General features: G+C 48.8%; 1 long non-coding RNA gene across 1 annotated transcript in view; it reads left to right on the top strand.

The window, feature by feature from the left end:
• The window catches only part of LOC311511309, a 38293-nt gene extending 34531 nt beyond the window's left edge, over nt 1-3762 (top strand). The window contains exon 6 of the long non-coding RNA XR_014709251.1: nt 503-3762. This is a non-coding gene — a long non-coding RNA (uncharacterized lncRNA). The remainder of the gene's footprint in view (nt 1-502) is intronic.
• The last annotated feature ends 15837 nt before the right edge of the window (nt 3763-19599 follow it).

Here is a 19599-nt window from a genome sequence, read left to right as displayed (position 1 = left end):
TTACACACGGCCTCCCATGTCTCGTTGGGCCTCCTCTCTCAATGCCCCACAGTCTTGTCCAAGCCAATAGTTTGCAGAACCTTTGTACGCTCACTGGCCTTTCCGTGACAAGCAATGTCAGCTCTGCAGAGCTCAAGACAATTTGCTCAAATTAAACACGCAGCATGATGCTTACTGTAGCCCTGGATTGCTCACAACAAAGGGGGCCAGATGCTGATCTCAGTTACACCAGCGTAAATCTAGAGTAACCTTGCTGGAGTTATTCCAGATTTAGCCCTCCGTAGCTGAGATCAGGATCTGGTCCCTAATCAGTTATACACCCCTGTATGAGGTCTGCTAAATGCAGTAACAACCCATTGCACAGATATTTGTCTCAGGCTCTCAAAGTATTTTTCAAAGGCGGGTCACTATTTTTATAAGAATTATATGAATGGAGAAACGAGGCACCGAGGGGTTGAGGCCTGTGTTGTTGAACGTGGCCTCTTCTTTTTGTTGTTTCCAGGTTTTGGAGCCCAGCATCAGACACCCGAGGTGTCTCATGGCGGGACAGCCTCAAGATGACCCCAAAACAGAGGCACCTAAAATCAGTGGACACTTTTGAAAATATGAACCCGAGTGACTTGCCTGAGGTCCCACAGGAAGCCTGAGGGAGAGCTGGGAGACAGACCCCCGGTCTCCTGATTACCCGTCCCATTCTAAGCACAGGACAATCTTTCCTCTCTCGGTAAGGCAAACTGAAGACAGCATGGCATGCTAGTGCTCTGCTCCCCATACAATTCGTGTCCTGCTTAAAGATCCAGATGCTTGTCTGAGCTCTTGCTGGGCTAGGGCCTCAGGGACCATCTCAGAGCTACCAGCAACAGAGTCACTGCTGGTGGCCCTGTGCTAACAGAAATTTCCAGGAGCCGGAGACAAAGGCATTCTTGTGTGTGGGCCCTGTCACTAGAAATTAGGATGGCCTGAGGCTGGCCATATTCAGAGCATGATGCAAGACTCATGTGGACTTCCTCCCAATAAAGGAGGCGGCTCAATGACAGACCCTCATTCCTCCCTCGTCCCACAGTAATAATTCTCCACCAGCAATCTGACAGAGCACGACAGCTTTGGGATGTGGGTAGGGGCCGAGGGTCGAGGACACAATCCTTGTTGATCAGCAAAATTGCTTCAGTTAATCTTTGTCATTAGCCCCAACAGACTAGGCGATGGGCATCCAAGGAATGCAGAGAGGAAGAGTGAAAAGCTTCGAGCAGGACAGCTAGAGAGATTAGTATGAGAAAGAGAGACTGAGCAAGAGAAATTGACAGAGATTAGCAAGAGATTATCTAGAGACAGCTCAGACACTGAAATTAAACAAATATACATACATATACATATATGACTAGCCCCCACAACAGAAGGATACCAGATTTGATGGGGCGAAGGGTCAGATCCTTCTAATGTTCTCATGTTCTTTAAAACAATAGCAAATGGAGTTCTCCAAAGCATTTTGAGCCTCCCAAAGGTTTGATCAGTGGTTTTGGGCAAAGGTTCAACATATTGTATTGTTATTATTATTCGCTCTGGATTGCCCATCCCTCAGCCCCCTGTAGCACACAAGTTCCCACTGTCCTTCCTGACTGAGTTGACGGTAAGCGAGAGGACCGTATTGTCAGCCTGGAGCCATGACTGTGGTGTTTGTGGAAGAGATGCCGGATTTTATGTGTTATTTACAGCAAGCTGATTTCCAGAAGTTGTTTGTGTAGGAGCCGCAGGGCCATAATGAGTTGCTGATGTTCCTGCAGCTGGACTGCATTTCAGTGCTGGTGACAGTAGCTGCTGTCAGCCTGCCACTACCTGAGAAATGGGTGTAATTGTAGGAGAGCCCGGTTCCAGCGGCACACCATCAGATGACAGATGGTATTTCATTGATTAGTGTCTCTGCTCAGGGCATCACCGCTGCCAGGGAAGGCTTGAGTCTGGGCTAGAGATGGGGCAAAGGGGGACCTCAAATTTCAGGGTGCGCAATTTAAAATCTGGACCAGAGCCCAGCTTGGAGTTTCACACTGTGACCGAAATTGGAACCCCACAGTCAGCTGCTTTAGACCTAGCTTTCAAGTGCCCTGAAACACAGCCCCAGATTTTGCAGCCTGGGCCCATTTCCTATTATGAAGAGACTGTATGGTCTAGTGGTTAGTGTAGTCACCTGGTATTCAGGAGATATGGGTTCCAGTCTTAGCTTCACCACCGCCAATGTGTCTGTCTGCCAAATTGTTGTGATAATACAGACTACCTGCCTCTCCTGGGGGGAGGAGGAGGAGAGACTTAATTTGTGAATGTTACCAACTGTAGCTTCTGCAGAAAGCGCTGCCTGCTTCATCCTGTTATTCCCTGCCCACGAAACCTTTGAGTTTCTTGTAGCCGCACCTGCTTTGGGTTGGAGGAGTATGAGTGGTCTTGGAGATTTAGGCAAATAGATCTTTGCAGGACTGATTTTTGACTCATTTACACCAGTGTAACTCCATCGGCTTCACCTGAATTACAGCTAGGTAAGTGTGATCAGGATCAGGCCCCCAGTGCCGTACCTGTACACGTGCTATATTCGGTTAGATGCACCAATGGGTGATTCTATGCTCGAAGAGAGGTTTGCCTGTGTAGTTGGAGTGCAGCGAGGGGTTGTCCTGTTAGAGGGAATCACAGCCTTTCATAACAGGAGGCCATTTATAAACAATGATAGACACCCACAGCTCAAGTTCCAGCATTGTCTCCCGTGTTGACCCCCACCTGGAACTCTACTCAGCACACATCTAGTGCCTGAATACCATAACGCAGGGAAACACGCTGTTGCTGTGGTCAAAGCAACAGCTCTTAGGAGAGAGCTCTTGGGCCAGACGCTGAGTGGCAGGGACACTGAAATCAATGACCTTACTCTGCATTCACACTAGCATAACTTGGCTCAGCGCTCTGCTCCCAGCCCTGCCATCCACACATGGTAGGATGTTAGGCAAGTCACCTAGCCTCCCTGTGCCTCAATTTCCCCATTTGCAACTTGGTGCTAACACCTACCTTGCAGAGCTTTGGGCAGCTTTATTTTTTAGGGTTTGCCAAGCACTTTGGGAGGCATATTTATTTCTGTGAGTTACTGGCTGATTTCTAGACTGCTTCTGGCTGGGGCAGTTCAGTGGTGCTGATTAAAACACAGACCTATGCATGGTCTGAGTAGTGTAGACCTATCTGTACCCACAGTAACTCACATGTCATACACTCCAGCCACATACTTAGACCTCACAGTTGCGTCTTTTCACTAGCCCCTTCTCTTAGACAGCTGTCCAAGAACATCTCATAGAACACTCAAACTCAGAGGTGGAGGAGACCTGATAGTCCATCTCCCCATCAGTCTAGGGTTGTTCCCTAGGATGAGTTCTCCAGGGCGATGTCTGGCCTAATTCTGAATGACTCAAGCAGTGGAGTTTCTATCACTTCCTTATCCATCTCCTTAAGAGGAGAGGACGTTTTCCCTGCTATTCAGCCTGCATGGTCAGGGTTGTTTGGGAACTAGGCCTGGGTCAGGACATGAGCAGCTGGCTGCTTTCACCTTGAGTGGTCCCTTAGAACATGTTCTAACTATTTATCTGTTTGATCTTATACTGAGCGGTGACACTCTGAGTACCTTTCCCAGACCTGAAGAAGGGCTCTGTGTAGCTCAAAAGCTTGTCTCTCTCCCCAACAGAAGCTGGTCCAATTAAAGCTATCACCTCACTCACCTGGTGTCTCTATTCATCAGCACAGGTCCAAACATCTGGACATTTGGAGAGGTGTGTGTGTGGGGGAGGAGGGAAGGAGGGTTGAATCTGGATCTGAATTTTGCAGTTGATATATTGCAAACTCCAAGGAGGATGCAGAGGAAAGGCACAAGTGGAGCCCATGTTGCTGACCTTCCGGAGAGAACCATTGGACCTTGGAATGGATTTCAGTTCCCCTCTTTCTCCCAGCTGGAAGAAAACTGTGTTCACTCAAGTCAAGGTTTCCCATGGCTTTTTACATATGCTGCAATGCCTTTCATATCTGGAGTTAAGTCTGTCTCAAATCGCATGATGGCCCAAACAGGATTAGCGGGACCTGCTGCTCGGACTATTCTAACTCCATTTAAGCATGACCTGGGTTTTGAGACACCCTTGGCTTCTCTTAATTACAGTTGCTCTTGGGGTTTGAAGAATATTGCTTGCCCATGTGTGAAAACCACTGGACTATGCCAGTGCCCTGGCTTTGGGGAGCGTCAGCTTTAGCCTTTGCACCTGATGGTCATGGGTTTGCATCTGAGCACTGCCAAAAAAATACAGATTCATCCAACTATGTCGGTATCACAGGGTCTTAGTTATTATTGGCACTGCATGCCCACTTCTGTGAAATTGATACCGTGGTGCTTCTCCCAGAGTAGGCACTAGGGGTGGGCAAAGGGGCTAAGAGAAAATAAGTATTGATCTGAGTCTTCTAAACAGAGTCTCTTTATGGTTTGGAAAATTTCACTTATTTGTCATTTTCACAGCAGCATCCGTATAACTTCTGGGCTTCAGCTGTGGCGGGGACAAATCTGGGATAGATAGATAGATCCATCCAAAATAAATATGGGATAGATAGATAGCTAGACAGATAGATCCAAAAGGTTTTGCCCAATTCTCTACTTTTGGCATTAAAAAGCGCATAAATGAAAAGGCTGTTCCCAAAAGGACCCGACAAATGGAAAGTGGTCACTGGCCCCTATTTTCCAATGCATCCACACAAATTTGCAGTGTGAGCAGCAGCCTGTGGGTGTGGTTTTAGTGGGCTCTGCGAGGAAAAGGCAGTGTTTACTCATACGCTTCTGGAGAGCCCCACACAGCCGATTGGCCCCTATCACTGTAGGCAGCTCAGATGTGACAAAGCTCTATTGTGTATAGGTCAGATGAAGTGGCAACCGAGGACGTCAGCCAAAGACGGCGTGGAAGACCGAACTCTGAGGTGGAACAATAACCCCTACCAAATAAAGTCAGTCAGAGGGTCATAAAGTGAAAGGCTCAGCTTGACTCAGCTCTGAGCATGTACAAATGAGCTCTGCTAGGTGCAAAAGTTACTGGCACTGCACAGACAGCATCTGTCCAGCACGGGAACAATTTACCGAGATTGGGGTGGATTCTCCGACACTGACAATTTTAAATCAAGGGACGTTTTTTTGAAAGCTCTGTTCTAATCCAAGCAGGGAAATCCTCGAGCCTGTGTTATGTGTGAGGTCAGACAGATGATGACAGGATTCCCTTCTGGCCTCATAATCTATGAATTCTGCTGCCTCGTTGGAGCCTCCCAGCCTGGAATGCTGCTCCTCTCACCGCGGCACGTTAGAGCCACTTGAGTAAATGAGCTGATCAATGTCATCTCTTTTCCATTGGCCAACAGCTCCTGATTTCTCCGCAAAGATTTGGTATTTACAAGGATTTGCTGAATAGCGCTTGCAAACCACAGTCCAGCCTACAGGGTGTTTGCAACCTGGGCCCATTGACTAGCGGCTATTTGCGGTGTGTGGTTGTTCACCTGAGTCCCATGGTAGCGTTCCTATGCCCTTGCTGGATGCCTGGAACCAGGAGAATAAGGGATTCCCAATCACAAACTGCGAATATTCTTGTTCCTATGAAGAAATGTTCATGGCACTAAAATGCTGTTTGCACGAACGTTTATAAAAAGGAGATAATAGAGGGTGTCACATAGGGCTGAAAGGACCCACCAGCGAAGGTTTGAATAAATACCTGCCGTGTCTTGATAGATCTAGTGCCCACACTGTTGGGAATGCAGTGGTTACGGGTGATCCAGCACTCAGCAACACTGTCCAGTGGGCCGGAATACCCCCCACTGCTGACACCAAGGGAGATAAAATTGCTTTGTAACTGACCAAACTCCCCACACACTGAACCCCCACCCAGCCCACATCACAGCGCAGACAAGTTCCAGCCTGTGTATTGGCAGTGGGACATCCTTATCACTACCTAATCCAAATCACACTGGTCTCCACATTACAAATGATATCAAAACAACATGCCAGAGCTGGAATCCTCCCCTCAGGGGCCGATACGGGGAGGGGGAAAATGTTGAGGGTAGAGTTGATTGGAAAACGTTGATATAAAGAAAATCCCCAACATGTGACTTCCATTTTTTTTTTAAATATACTTTTGAAAGCAGTTTGTGGTTAAAAAAAATAGTTTTCAAATCCCCCTAACCCAAATGTCTTTGCAAAATACTGAAAAAATTGTACTGAAATGTTTTTGGAGGTTCTGGGGAGAAGTAAAAAACCAACCAACCATTTTTAATGGAAAAAATGTTTCAGTGACAAGCGACCAGTTCCTGGTGATCTCACAAGCTTTGCTCACCATTCAAGCAGCCGTGAGTAGCCTTCACGTCCTTCCCCTTGGTGAGCCCAGGGGCTATCAAAAGTACCTTGATCTTGTTCTGGTCCACGTTCCTAGAAAAAGACTGACACGTTGGGCAATGGAGGCTCATCATCTTTCGAACCACTGTTGAGCCCTAGAAACCAGGCTGAGTTCTTTGGGGCTTTTCATCACGCTGAAGTTCCCAGCAGGCTTAGGAGGAGTCTGATCTGAGCAGGGCTTTGGAGCTCAGGTGGCCCCAGCAAATGGAACATAGCGAGAGGCTGGTCACACCAATCCAGAGCATTTTCTGCCTCGGCACGTCAGATACGGTGTTCCTCCCATAGGTGGCTGCTTTCAAGAGCGGCTGGGGTGCTCCTTCGTGTTGGGGTTGCTAAGGAGGCAATTGCTGCAGTTTGGATGGACAGACGCATCCCTAATGCCTAGGGAGTAGCAGCAGTCTAGCCTGGAACTCCAGGGTCTGTTGAAGATAGGGTGCAGTCCTCTGGCAAGTCACAGATGGAAGAACAGGGAAGGATAATGCCAACACCTTTCCCATAGCAAACCAGGAGGCCTGACCTTGAGTGCAAGGATTCCAGTGCCTTATGGGTTAGGAGATTGGATTTGTATGGTCCTTATTCCTCATTGTGCACCCAGATAACATGGTGATGGGTGTCTCTTCATTGCATATGATGCTACAAGACTAATGAATCATAGAATCTCAGGGTTGGAAGGGACCTCAGGAGATATCTAGTCCAACCCCCTGCTCAAAGCAGGACCAATCCCCAATTTTTGCCCCAGATCCCTAAATGGCCCCCTCAAGGATTGAACTCACAACCCTGGGTTTAGCAGGCCAATGCTCAAACCACGGAGCTATCCCTCCCCCCAGTGATAAAATAATCTGGTGAATCAGGCTTTTAAAAGATCACAAAGGAGGGCGACTTAGCACTGCAGGTCAGACTTGGCCCTTCTGATCCAGCCAGCACTGGGCTGTTCCCTACGGGAGATTCACCAGTTCACAGTGACAGAGCTCCCATCCCAGCAAGATGAGCAGGTTAGCGTGTCTCATCTAGTAATGAGGTTTTGTGAGTAACAGCTACTGGGTATCAGGGCAGCTCCATGAAGGGGGGTTTTGCCGATTATCCTGAGACCAGACACTACAAAAGGGAGGTTATCTGGGTGTCAGCCTGCAAAGGGCAAGGGCAGGAGAGTTATGCAGAGACTCTGGTTGAAACAAATCAGATTGAGGAGTAAACAAGCCTCTGGTAGAAAAGGGCCATGAGGGTGTGGGTAGTGCTGTTCTGCAGAGACAATAATCCATCTGAGATGAGGAACATCTGATCAATGAAATTGACAAACACTGGGCTAATGTTCCATAATTAAGAGCCAGGGGCAGGGGCTCCTGTCCTGGCTGGGGCAGTGATCTGAGAGGCACCTGGCATTTTGGGATTAACACTTTGGAGACACTGGAAGCTGGGGTAGAACTGAATTAATTCACCTTCCCAAGCTGTAAATGCAGCATTTGTAGCAGAGAACGGCACAGGACAAAACTGAGCTGGGAGCCCCCCATCTAATTGGCCTTCCGCAACATCATACCACGCTGAATCCTCAGTGAAGACACCTTCCACATACACTCTGTGTGTATTTGAAAAAATAAACACCATATCTCATCTAGCTATCTATCACCAGGGCCTGACCCTCTAAATGCCAGTTTAAGTTCTGACACTTATTTTATATTAATAACAGGTGTTGTCTGAACACCTGTTATTAATATAAAATATATGATTATATGTTAATTTTGAACCCACCCCTCTCCCCCGCAAAAGGCAAACTAGCTGTGGCAAGGCGACTGCCATTTCTTAGCCTATATGATACACTGGCTCAGCACCGATGCTTTGCTTTGGATGTGGGATGGGCTTTAGCCACAACATTTGGATCCAAATCAAATTTCTCCAAGGTCTATTGGCGTTCAGCTCTGAGTTTAGTTTGGGCTCATGTACACTGTGGACTATAGGAGGGGGGCGGGGGTTGCATGGGTCATTATATTGTCTTGATGGCTCTTTAGCAGCTCCTTGGTATTAGTGTTGAGCATTTATATTGCACAGTGTATAGATGCCAAGTAGAGCTCCATTGTCATAGGCCTCATTCAGATAGTGAATGACAATCCCTGACCCAAACAGCTATGTGATGTGAATCGACAGGTCTCAGTCCAGTTCCATGCAGATATCACGGAACCATTGGGAATCATTAGGAAAGGGATAGATAAAAAGACAGAAAATATCCTATTGCCTCTCTATAAATCTATGGTACACCCTCATCTTGAATGCTGCATGTGGATGTGGTTGCCCCATCTCAAAAAAGACATAGTAGAATTTGAAAAGGCACAGAAAAGGGCAACAAAAATGATTAGTGGTATGGAACAGCTTCCATCTGAGGAGAGATTAATGGAACAGATTATTCTGTTTAGACAATAGAAGGCCAAGGGGGGATATGATAGTGGTCTATAAAATCATGACTGGAGTGGAGAATGTGAATAAGGAAGTGTTTACTCCTTCTCATAACACAAGAACTAGGGGTCACCCAATTAAATTCATAGGCAGCAGGTTTAAAACAAACAAAAGGAAGTATTTCTTCACACAACGCACAGTCAACCTGTGGAACTCTTTGCCAGAGGATGTTGTGAAGGCCAAGACCATAACAGGGTTCAAAAAAGAACTAGGTAAGTTTATGGCGGATAGGTCCATCAATGGCTATTAGCCAGGATGGGCAGGGAAGGTGTCCCTAGCCTCTGTTTGCCAGAAGCTGGGAATGGGTGACAGGGGATGGATCACTTGATGATCACCTGTTCTGTTCATTCCCTCTGGGGCACCTGGCATTGGCCACTGTTGGAAGACAGAGACTGGGCCAGATGGACCTTTGGTCTGACCCAGGCTGACCATTCTTAGGAACCAGCCCCACACTTAGCATGAAGGGGTCTTGTGCTGGCAGTCTGCAGCCACCAAGGACATCATGGGCTAAGGAGAGTGACTTATTCCCTCACCCAGAGAGCTGGTCATTCTAGGCAAAGTTAGATGCACATAGGTGGGCAATACAAAGGAAGCCTGCACTGCTACTGGGTGTGTTGTCCTATTACTGGGCAAAGAAGGCCTTGAGCCACATGGGTGCTCCCTCCAGCCAGCCCCTTCCCCAGAGCTAGCTGGAGTCACCCAAATCATTAGTGAAAGGAAAAAGGGGTAGTTTGTACCAGAACAAAATCCTGCCCCAAATCTCTGGGGCCAGGTTCTCACAACATGGCGTGACAGCACAGGGATCCTGTCTGTGAGCCCAGCCCCAGGGAATGCAGGTCAAGCTTACTGACTTCCAAAGTGTTTGCTCAACCTTTCAACCGGACATGGGTTTAAAGCAACAAGAGGGACTAGCACTCATTTCCGCCCACACAGCCCCAGAAATGCCCCACAAAGTCCCCCAGCCAGCTTGGGAGGAGGCCCCTGCCCTTTATCCGGGCTGCAGCCTGGAGGCCAGTGGGTACGCAGTGCGCTGGCTGTAATCAATAAGCCCCCAAAACTTTTGTACAAAAAAATAAAAATAAAAATAAGAAAAGCAAGAGGAATTCCCAGCCCAGCCCTGCTCCCGGGCCCGTGGACCCAGGGATGATGTTAACAAATTCAATAAGCTCCGATTTGCCAAGCTTGTTATGTCGTGGCAGCATGCCGCCTCGCTTCAATTGGAAAAAGATGTGCCCTCTTTACCCGCTCAGGTTCAACGGATGGCGAACATGCTGCATGAACGAGGACGCTGCAAGCTGATGGCAGTTAGCGGGGGGCTCTGAGTCCAAATGCAGGATGGGGGACTTGGCCTGACTCCCAGATGCACCCCCATTTCCAGGAGCAGAGAAATACACCCAAAGGATGTCAATTCTATGCTATACCCATCAACGGGGATCTGCCCCGTGACGCACTAAGCATCCTCAGCACCCATCCCTCAGCTGCTCTTCTGAGGGGCTTCATGGAGACTGGTTTTCTTCTTAACAAGCTCTGCTTGGACAGTGCAGCTCTTCTGCCGTCCCTCAGCCACTGGAACAGCCCCTTCCCAGGAGGCTGGGCGGACGCTGTGGTGTTTGTCAGAGATGACACAGAGAGCAGATGCTGGGATATTTTGATTTGGGTTGGGCCTTGAGGAGCTTTTGGACTGGTTTGAGGCCTCCTCGCTGGTTCTTTCTCCCTTGTGTGTTCAGCTTTCCATTCAGGCTCCTTAGTCCTGCAGAAGCCAAGCAGCCTCGCCCCAAGGAGTGCTCACGAGAGTGGATCAGAAACACCCATTGTTTTGCATGGGAAATTTCCAGGACTTTGTTTTGTTTTAAAAATTTCCTTCCAAAGAATGTTTAGGAGTTTTCCACTGAAAAGCTAGAAACTTAAAAGTTCAAATTTTTGTTTTTCAAAACAAGAACATTTCCAGGGAACGTATTGACCAGAACCACAATTATTTCTGGGTGAAAGAGAAAATTCTGGCCAGCTCCGGCTTAGCTTAGGGCTAGCTCACTGGGGCACAATCTGCTCAGAGCAAGAGGCGGTGCAGGGGTGCTGCTCCAGGAGAGGGCACGGAAGGAATCGTACCTCTGGAGGGAATTTTCTGTTGCCCACTTGCTTCAGGTGGGTAGTAATTTGCTGCTGGTCCATGCATCCCCCTCCGTCCTCTGCAGGCTCAGTGGGGCTGGCTGTTGCACAGAGGGCTCTGATCACTCACCGCCTCCCTACTCAGAGTCGGGCGGGAAGAACAGGGTGCATGGCAGGTTATCAGCCCTCTGCCTGTCACACGTGACTCAAGACACTCCAACCCTCATGGATGTCTGGCCTGCACAAGGAAAACCCCCTCTGATTGGTTGCCTTCCCCACTGCCCTGCATCCCAGAGAAGAGCAGCCAATCAGAGCTGCTGGAGGGGGCAGGCAGAGCTCTCCTCCCCCTAAGGAGCCGGAGAAGTTTTTGGATAGGGGATTGAGAGATACGGACACCGTTCTCACAGGGGGACAGGGAGCAGAAAGAACCTAGGAGCTCAGGCCAGCTCTGCCCCCTCCTCTCCTTTGCCCCCATGCACAACAGCATAGCTCCATCCTCTGCTTCTCCTGCAACACATGGGAAGGGGCACAGGGGACCTCGCTGCAGCCCCACCCCCAAGCCTGCGAGGTGGGGGAAGAGCCTGAGGAGCTGCAGGAGGAGGAGAACTGAGGCTGGGGGGGCAGAATGAGAGGGGGCTGAGCGGATGTGGGGTGCAGAATGAATAGATGGGATAGTTGGGGTTTGGGGAGAAGCTGGAAGCTCTGCACCCTCAGGCAGCAACAAGAGCTCCTGCAGGGTGGCAGAGACACCTGACCAAAGACACTTGGGGAGCTGGCAACTCTCATCATCACATACATGTGGGAGGAGGTGAAATTGACAATCTAGGCATAGGCACCGACTTCCCCTCTGCCCGGTGAGTGCTCAATCCCCCCTGCCCCTGGCCCCTGTGTCCCACCTCTTCCCGGCCCTGCACCGCCCCCATTCCACCCCCTTCCCTAAAGTCCCTGCCCCTTCTCCACCTCCTCCCCTGAGCGTGCCGCGTCCCCACTCCTCCACCTCTCTCTGGGAAAGTCCTAAGTGCTGCCAAACAGCTGTTAGGAGGTAGGGGGGAGAGGGCGGGAAGCCCTGGGAGGGAGGGGGAGGAGCTGGAATGTGGCATGCTTGGGGCGGGAGGAGGAGGTAAGGCTGGGGTGAGCTTGGTTGCCGGTGGGTGCTGAGCACCCGCTAATTTTTCCCAGTGGGTTCTCCAGCCCCGAAGCACCCACGGAGTCAGTGCCTATGAATCTAGGGACAGACCAAAACCACAAGGTAACATTTTCCCTACTTGATAAGCTCGTCAGGGGAAGGAATGGTCTCTGTATCTCATAGAATCAGAGGACTGGAAGGGACCTCGAGAGGTCATCTAGTCCAGTCCCCTGCACTCGTGGCAGGACTAAGTATGATCTAGGCCATCCCTGACAGGTGTTTGTCTAACCTGCTCTTAAACCTCTCCGGTGATGGAGATTCCACCACCTCCCTAGGCAATTTATTCCAGCGCTTAACCACCCTGACAGGAAGTTTCCCCTAATGTCCAACCTAAACCTCCTTCACTGCAATTTAAGCCCCTTGCTTCTTGAGGGCAATTAATGAGGTTAAGGAGGATAATTTCTCTCACTCCACCTTGTAACAACCTTTTATGTACTGAAAACAGTTATCTTCCCTCATAGGTCATGTTTTCTAGACCTTTAATAATTTTTGTTGCTCTTCTCTGGACTGTCTCCAATTTGTCCACATCTTTCCTGAAATGTGGCACCCAGAACTGGCCACAATACTCCAGTTGAGGCCATATCAGTGTGGAGTAGAGCGGAAGAATTACTTCTTATGTCTTGCTTACAATACGCCTGGTAATACATCCCAGAATGATGTTCACTTTTTTTTTTTTGCAACAGTGTTACACTGTTGACTCATATTTAGCTTGTGATCCACTATAACTCCCAGATCCTTTTCCGCAGTACTCCTTCCTAGGCAGTCTTTTCCCATTTTGTATGTGTACAATTGATTGTTCCTTCCTGAATGGAGTACTTTGCTTTTGTCATAAGAACGCCCCTACTGGATCAGGCCAAGGGTCCGTCTAGCCCAGTATCCTGTCTTCCAACAGTGGCCAGTGCCAGGTACTCCAGAGGGAATGAACAGAACAGGTAATCATCAAGTGATCCATCCCCTGTTGCTCATTCCTAGCTTCTGGCAAACAGAGACTAGGGACACCATCCCTGCCCAACCTGGCTAATAGTCATTGATGGACCTATCCTCCATTAATTTATCTAGTTCTTTTTTAAACCCTGTTATAGTCTTGGTCTTCACAACATCCTCTGGCAAAGAGTTCCACAGATTGACTGTGCGTTGTGTGAAGATTCACCAAGCCAGTAACAAAAGAGCTTCTGCAGTACCACACTGGTTAACCAGAAGGCAAACTCAATCCCCTTTAGGCATTCCAGCCCTTGGCTCCCATCTACACAAACAGGTCTAATATAGTGAGACGTTACGGAAAACCCATTTCACCATATATGAGGTTCCAACTGATCTCAAAGGATCAAAAACTTACTCCAGATCAATGCGTATCTCCGATCTGACCCAAATATCCCACTGTCAGCCAATCCTTTGTAATATAAAAAAATAATAAAAGAAAAGAAGAGAGTTATAAATGGTGAGGGAATCATATACATACAAGTGATTGCAAAGTCCTTATATCAGGTTTGTAGCAGTGATGGAATAGGTAGGGCCTGATCCGAGGCACAGTCTACACTCAGAATTGCAGGGTAACAGAAGGTGTGTTTTTAAGTCAACCAATGCAAACACAATGAACGCACTTATGTTGGTTGAAAGTAGAATGGTGCAATTAACATTTTTTTGGTTCTCTGGCAATTCAGAAAAAAAATGGGGAAAAATATTCAGGGTCAAACTGAAGACAAATTTTAGGAGAATTTTCAGCATGGCAAAAACAAGTCAGGAAAAAATTGTTTCATTCAACCTGAAACGAAACGTTTCATTTCGATTCGGAGCAATTTTTAACATTTTCCATTGTTTTTTAAATGAACCAGAAAGAAATTTCCAAAGGAATATTCATCGTGAACTGAAATATTGACACATTTCCTTTAGAAAAATGCCAGAATGAAACGTTTCACTTTTTTCAGAATCTTTTTGAGGTTTTTTCCCAGCCAAAATATTCACTGAAAGACGGCATGAATTCCTAACCATCGGCTGAAAAAAGTTTTAGCCAAACAATGTCCTGTGTCACTGGGTGCTCCACTCACCCATGGGCTGGCACCTCCTCCTGGTCACCCTGGGGATTAGCTCTCGAGGCCAAAGCCGCCTTCTGTGTTTTGCATGCCGTCGCTCTGACGCTCACTCTGGTCTGCAGCCCCTCTCTCGCTCCAGAAACCACAGCATCTTTCCTTGAGCAGTCCTTGGTAGTCTTCCCCTCAGGTCTATGCCACACTCTTAGGGGCTTGCCCTCTTCTCCAGGTTCCAGTCCAGGGACTCTCACCTCAGCAGCTCTGGGCTTTCCTCTCCCAGCCCTCACCTCTTTCCCTGGACTGCTTCCTACCACTCTAGTTCCCTGCCTCTCTTTGGGTATAACAGCTCCAAACCCTCCTCAATCTTCCCAGAGAGTGACTGCCCTTTTCCAGCAGCAGTCCTTATCTGTTGCCAGCTGCCTGGCTTTATAGGCCCTGCCTGTTCCTGCCCAGCTGAGCCTGCTCTCAATTAGCTCCCTGGCTCCACCGCCAGATGCAGCCTGTGGAGTTAATTGGCCTACCTGGCCATCTTAACCCCTTCCAGCCCTGTGTGGGGTGGACACCCTGTCACACCCAGCTCTAGTTGAAACCTGACTTATCTCAGTTTAAAGCTATTTAAGAGCTGCTTTTAGTTAAATAAGCATAGCTTTTGTGTGAAGACAAGGGCTGTTTTACTCCAGTGTGAAACAAGAGTGACTCCATTGTAGTCAATGAAAGCACATGGTGTAAAACTGGGGTCAGTGCGGGCAGAATCAGGTCACTGAAGGCTTTTTTCAGAGTAGCAGCCGTGTTAGTCTGTATTTGCAAGAAGAAAAGGAGGACTCGTGGCACCTTAGAGACTAATATGCTCAAATAAATTGGTTAGTCTCTAAGGTGCCACAAGTCCTCCTTTTCTTGAAGGCTTTTTAAGAGCCACAGAGAAAGCTCAGTTCATGGGACCCCTGTGCCTCCCACAAGTGACTAGCAGCTAGGGGAGGCCATGTGATCCGATGGACAAGGTGGGAGTCAAGAGACCTGAGCTTTAGTCCTTGCTCTGCCACTGACCTGCAAAGTGACCTTGGGCAAATCACTTTTGCTCTCTAACTCAGTTTCCCTAAATAAATATTATTATTCCTGTCTCAGCTGTTCCCTGCTAAACCCTCTCTCTTATCCATGCAGGAATGCATCTGTCCCTTTCTTCTTCCAAGTGCCAACTAACCAAATTCACCCTGGGACAACTCCATTTTGGAGGAAATATTACCTGCCTGTGCCTAGCAAAGGAAGCAGCAGTAATGAGAGTGGTTTCCTGATTAACAAGAGCTGTCACGCTTGCAGGGGGAATTACAGTGATATTTAAACTCCACCACAGGAGTGCCTAACAGCTTTAGTAAAGACAAACGCAGGTAAGTGATCATGACAACGGGCTCTCTGGGAGGCAAGGTACAGGGCTAGCCTGATAGCTAGGCAGTGGGCAGAGAATGGCGCTCAGCCAGGGAACAAGAACTCTTGCTGAACCAGTTGTCCACCACTTCATAAATTCTCCTGCTGTCTCCTGGGGATACCTTGAGTTTGACCTTAAACACTCAGAGCAAAGTTCTTTTCTTTGTCTCCTAATAAACAGCATTGATGACTGCAGGGCTCCAGCTGTTCCTCAGATCCTGGCCTTCCTGAAAGAGACGACTTCTCCATGTGAAGTCTCATTAATGTGGACTTAGGGCCAGTTTGGGTTCCTGACAGCTGTCTCTCCCCTTATTATAGCCCCTGACTCGTTAGTGCAATCACTTCACCCTGACTTGACTGAAAAGTGGCTCTCGGTTATGAACCTGTCTTCATAGAGGCCCATTGTGTGAAAGGCTCGGGCCTCTTGTTTTGACAGCCTTGCAAGAAAGGTCCCACTTAGAGCGACATTTTAAAACATTTTGACAGATTTCCCCGCCTGCCCCCCGCCTTTGATTTCTGCCCGAGCTGTATCCACTCCTGTAAAAGACAAGTTGTGCAAAGAAACTAATGCCCTGCTCATATTTTCTAGAAGCAGAGAGATAATTTTTGCACGGTTCCCCCCTCCTTTTCAAGAGAAAATAGATCAGGGCCAGCTGTTGAGCAGACTAGCCTGCTGCAGCCGTTCTCCATCCTGCTCTCCTCCCCTAGTCCAAAGAAAGGGAAATTATACGTGGGATTTTGGCTCCCTTGGTTTATTTTTTTTTACACAACTGATTATCTCCAATTGTGGCCCTGTCTCGAGGACAATGGAAGTAGATTTTGTTGCACAAAAAGGATTCCTTTTTCTATGAGAGAAAAGTAATAAGCGCTTGAAAAGCAGAGTAAAGGAAGGAAGAATAAGGATTTTGAGGGGAGGAATGGTGCAGTGTCTAGCACAATGGGACCTCGATCCCAGACTGTGGCCTCCGGTGCTACCATGATATAAATAAAAAATTAACAGCATTCATCTGGGTGACCCACCTGTGACACACATTCATCGGAAAGTCCTCCTCACATTGATACAAGAAAAAATGAAAACCAGTCTTAGGCTCAGGAGGGGGAACTCTTCTGTGCTTTGAAACTTTGGCTGATCCCATTTTGCACGGATGTAGCAGCTTTCATCTGAAGATCTCAGGCCACCTTTCGAAGGAGGGTGGTTGTTTATTTGCATTTTGCGGACAGGGAAACTGAGGCATGGAGCGAGGTCAAAGCCCAAAGTGACCACTCATCTGGGGTACCTCTGTTTTGAGGGTACATAGGCGTGAGCTGGGCACCCAAGACCTGTGGCACCCAGAACTAAGTTAGGCTTAAGTGACATGCTCAAGGCCACCTGGTGAATCAGGGATAGACTTCACAGTCCTCCATGCTTTAACTGGAGGGATAAAGGCAGACATACTGCAAGGTAACTGCTATCGCTGCATAAGGATGTGATGTTTGGGTGCATTTAGAGGGGGTTTCTGAGCGGCTGGCGGCTCTATGACCAAGTTCTGTAATGTTCAGATCAGGGCTGGCCAGGAAACAGAATTTCTATTTTGTGAGAAATGTCTCAGTTCTCAGAAAGTATTGGAATTTGGTTTCATGCCGCATCAGAACAAAGCCAGAGCCCCACCCAGTAGCCCAGGCACTGACCTCTGCTGTGGGAAACTGACAGTCAGGTCCCTGCCCTTCATGATTTGGGGCAGGGGCTTGTATGTGGGGCTCTCCCATCCCAGCTAAGTGCCGTAACACCAGGCTCTCGAGCCGATTTCTCCTGTCGAAGAGGTTCCATTGTGCCTGGATAAGAAACTCTTCACTGGGCCAGTGAGCTAGGCTCACTCCATAGCCTGCTGATTAATGCACTCAGCTGCATTGTCAGAGAGCCAGGATCAAGTTGCGGCTCTGATCCAGGTCATCGGGCAGCATAGAGACTTAAACCTGGCTTGCCCGCAAGGCAGCTGAGTGCTCTAACCAGCAGGCCATTCTGGGGTGGAGCCGTCTCTTTGAACAGAAATTCCATCCCGGGCCTAAGACGGTTTAATGAAAACAAGTGCGTTTCCACCTAAAGTTTGGGTTCAACCCATCGGCCTTTTCCAATGAAAAAACATGTTGTCAGAAAATTCCCATTCAGCTCCAATTTAAATACAAATAATGCAAGTGTCAACTACCTGCTCTCTGTGCCTTAATAAGGAGAACTACACGGAGCCTAGCAGCTGGGAGGGTGCTGGGCTCTGCCCATGTGTATGGCAGTGTAGGATGGGGCTCAAGTCTCCTTCTCTATCCCATTGCCTTCTCTTCTCAACCTCTTAGGGTCCACAGAACCAGGCAGGCAACACTCTCCAGGCAGCGGCATCTCCCGTGGGGTTGTCGCGTGCCACGGATGCCTGGAGACAGCCACAGGAGTGAAAAATAAGCAAGGGGCAAATACACAAACATTGTAGATCCTGTGGGAAGATCTGGGGGGCAAGATTCCTCCATGCCCAGCACCGGGAGCTGCCATTCACACTGGTGCAAAGCTGGTGTGAATTATTGCCATGCTGGTTTGGTTTGGTTCTCCCCTACTCTGCACTGGTGTCGATGATGGGGTCAGGGCCTGGTGCAGGGTGCAGGTGGGTTTGGGCTGGGAGGCGCCCCCTGTATGTTTAGAACCATTCTTTGACACACACACGGTAAAACACTCCCCGCCAGCCATAAATTCCATCCACATCCACCCACAAGGCAAACGCCATCCCACACCGCCCACCATACCCCCTGCCCAGCCCTGGCTCATTGTGTCTGTGGCCCCTTCACACACCCCTCCTGGTGACTCCTCCACGTGGCAGCTGAACTGTCCCCCTCAGCAGCAGCAATGCTAGCAGGTGCGTTGTCCTGTGGCCTCAGGCTGTGGGATGCCTGGGCAGGTCTCCTCTGGTAGTGGGCTGGGTGCTTGGATGGGGAAGGGGTCCACTTTGGTTCTGAGGTGGGCAGGTCTCTCTTGAATGCCGCTGGTCTGCCCTCACCACTGGGCGGGTGGGGGGAGCAGGGTCTCTCCTGGCTGGTGAAGGAGCTTGTTAGGGTGATCATAGCAAGGACGAGGGCTAGAAACATACAGTGAAAGCATCAGTTCTCCACCATGGAGCCAGAAGACCAGCTTTGTTACCAGCTGCCTTGCCCAGCCCTTTCCAGCCCATTAGCAAAACTCAGGCAAAGGTTCCATTAATTCTTGTCTTACTGGAGCTAGTTTGCCCGCCTCTAGCTACACGGGCGGCTCAGCTATCTCACAGCATCCGACTTTTCACAGGTCGGCATCTCGGAGGCTGCAGCTGACCTACGGGCTGGGGCACGTTTGAATTTGATACACACAGAACGCCTGCATTCCAGCAGACCTGTTCCCTGCTTAGCACCGTTTCCATTTGCATGCTCCTCTTTTGGTGTCATGGGAATGTTGCTGCTTTACCTGGGTTTCCTTGTAAAGGGCTCCGCTATACTTGCTCTGCTCGAGTACATAGAAAATGCTCTTTTAACATGCCCACGCCTTCAATATGGCCTCGCTGAAGGCAAACGACCCTTCGGTTCTTTTGCACCTGGCACAATGGGGTCCCGGTACATGACCGGAGTTCCTAGATGCTGCAATAATACAAATCAATAATAACATTAATAATTCCAATGGCTTGGCCTGCACACTGCAATAATTGGGGCCCGCAGAGCATTAAATCAGCTGTGTACCTCATAGTCAAAGGTGTATATGAGAAAATACAAACTGCGGCATTTCAGGTCTCTCTGTCCCGCAGCTTTGTCAGCTTGCTGTTTCTCTGGGTCGTAACACATCCTGCAGCTAATACCTCCTAGTTGAGCCTATTTGCTCCTCTGTTATCTTTGTTTAAAAGTGGATCTCCGCCCGGGTGCTAGTCAACACCACAAATGTCCTGCATGTTCCAGGCTGTAATGCAGCAGGAGCTCTGCAGCCATCTCGCTTTGGATGCTGCTGCAAG

Source organism: Lepidochelys olivacea (genome assembly GCF_965140295.1).
Source record: "Lepidochelys olivacea isolate rLepOli2 genome assembly, chromosome: 22".
In the NCBI taxonomy this organism is placed as follows: Eukaryota; Metazoa; Chordata; order Testudines; family Cheloniidae; genus Lepidochelys; species Lepidochelys olivacea.
This window is presented reverse-complemented; position numbering and strand designations above follow the sequence as displayed.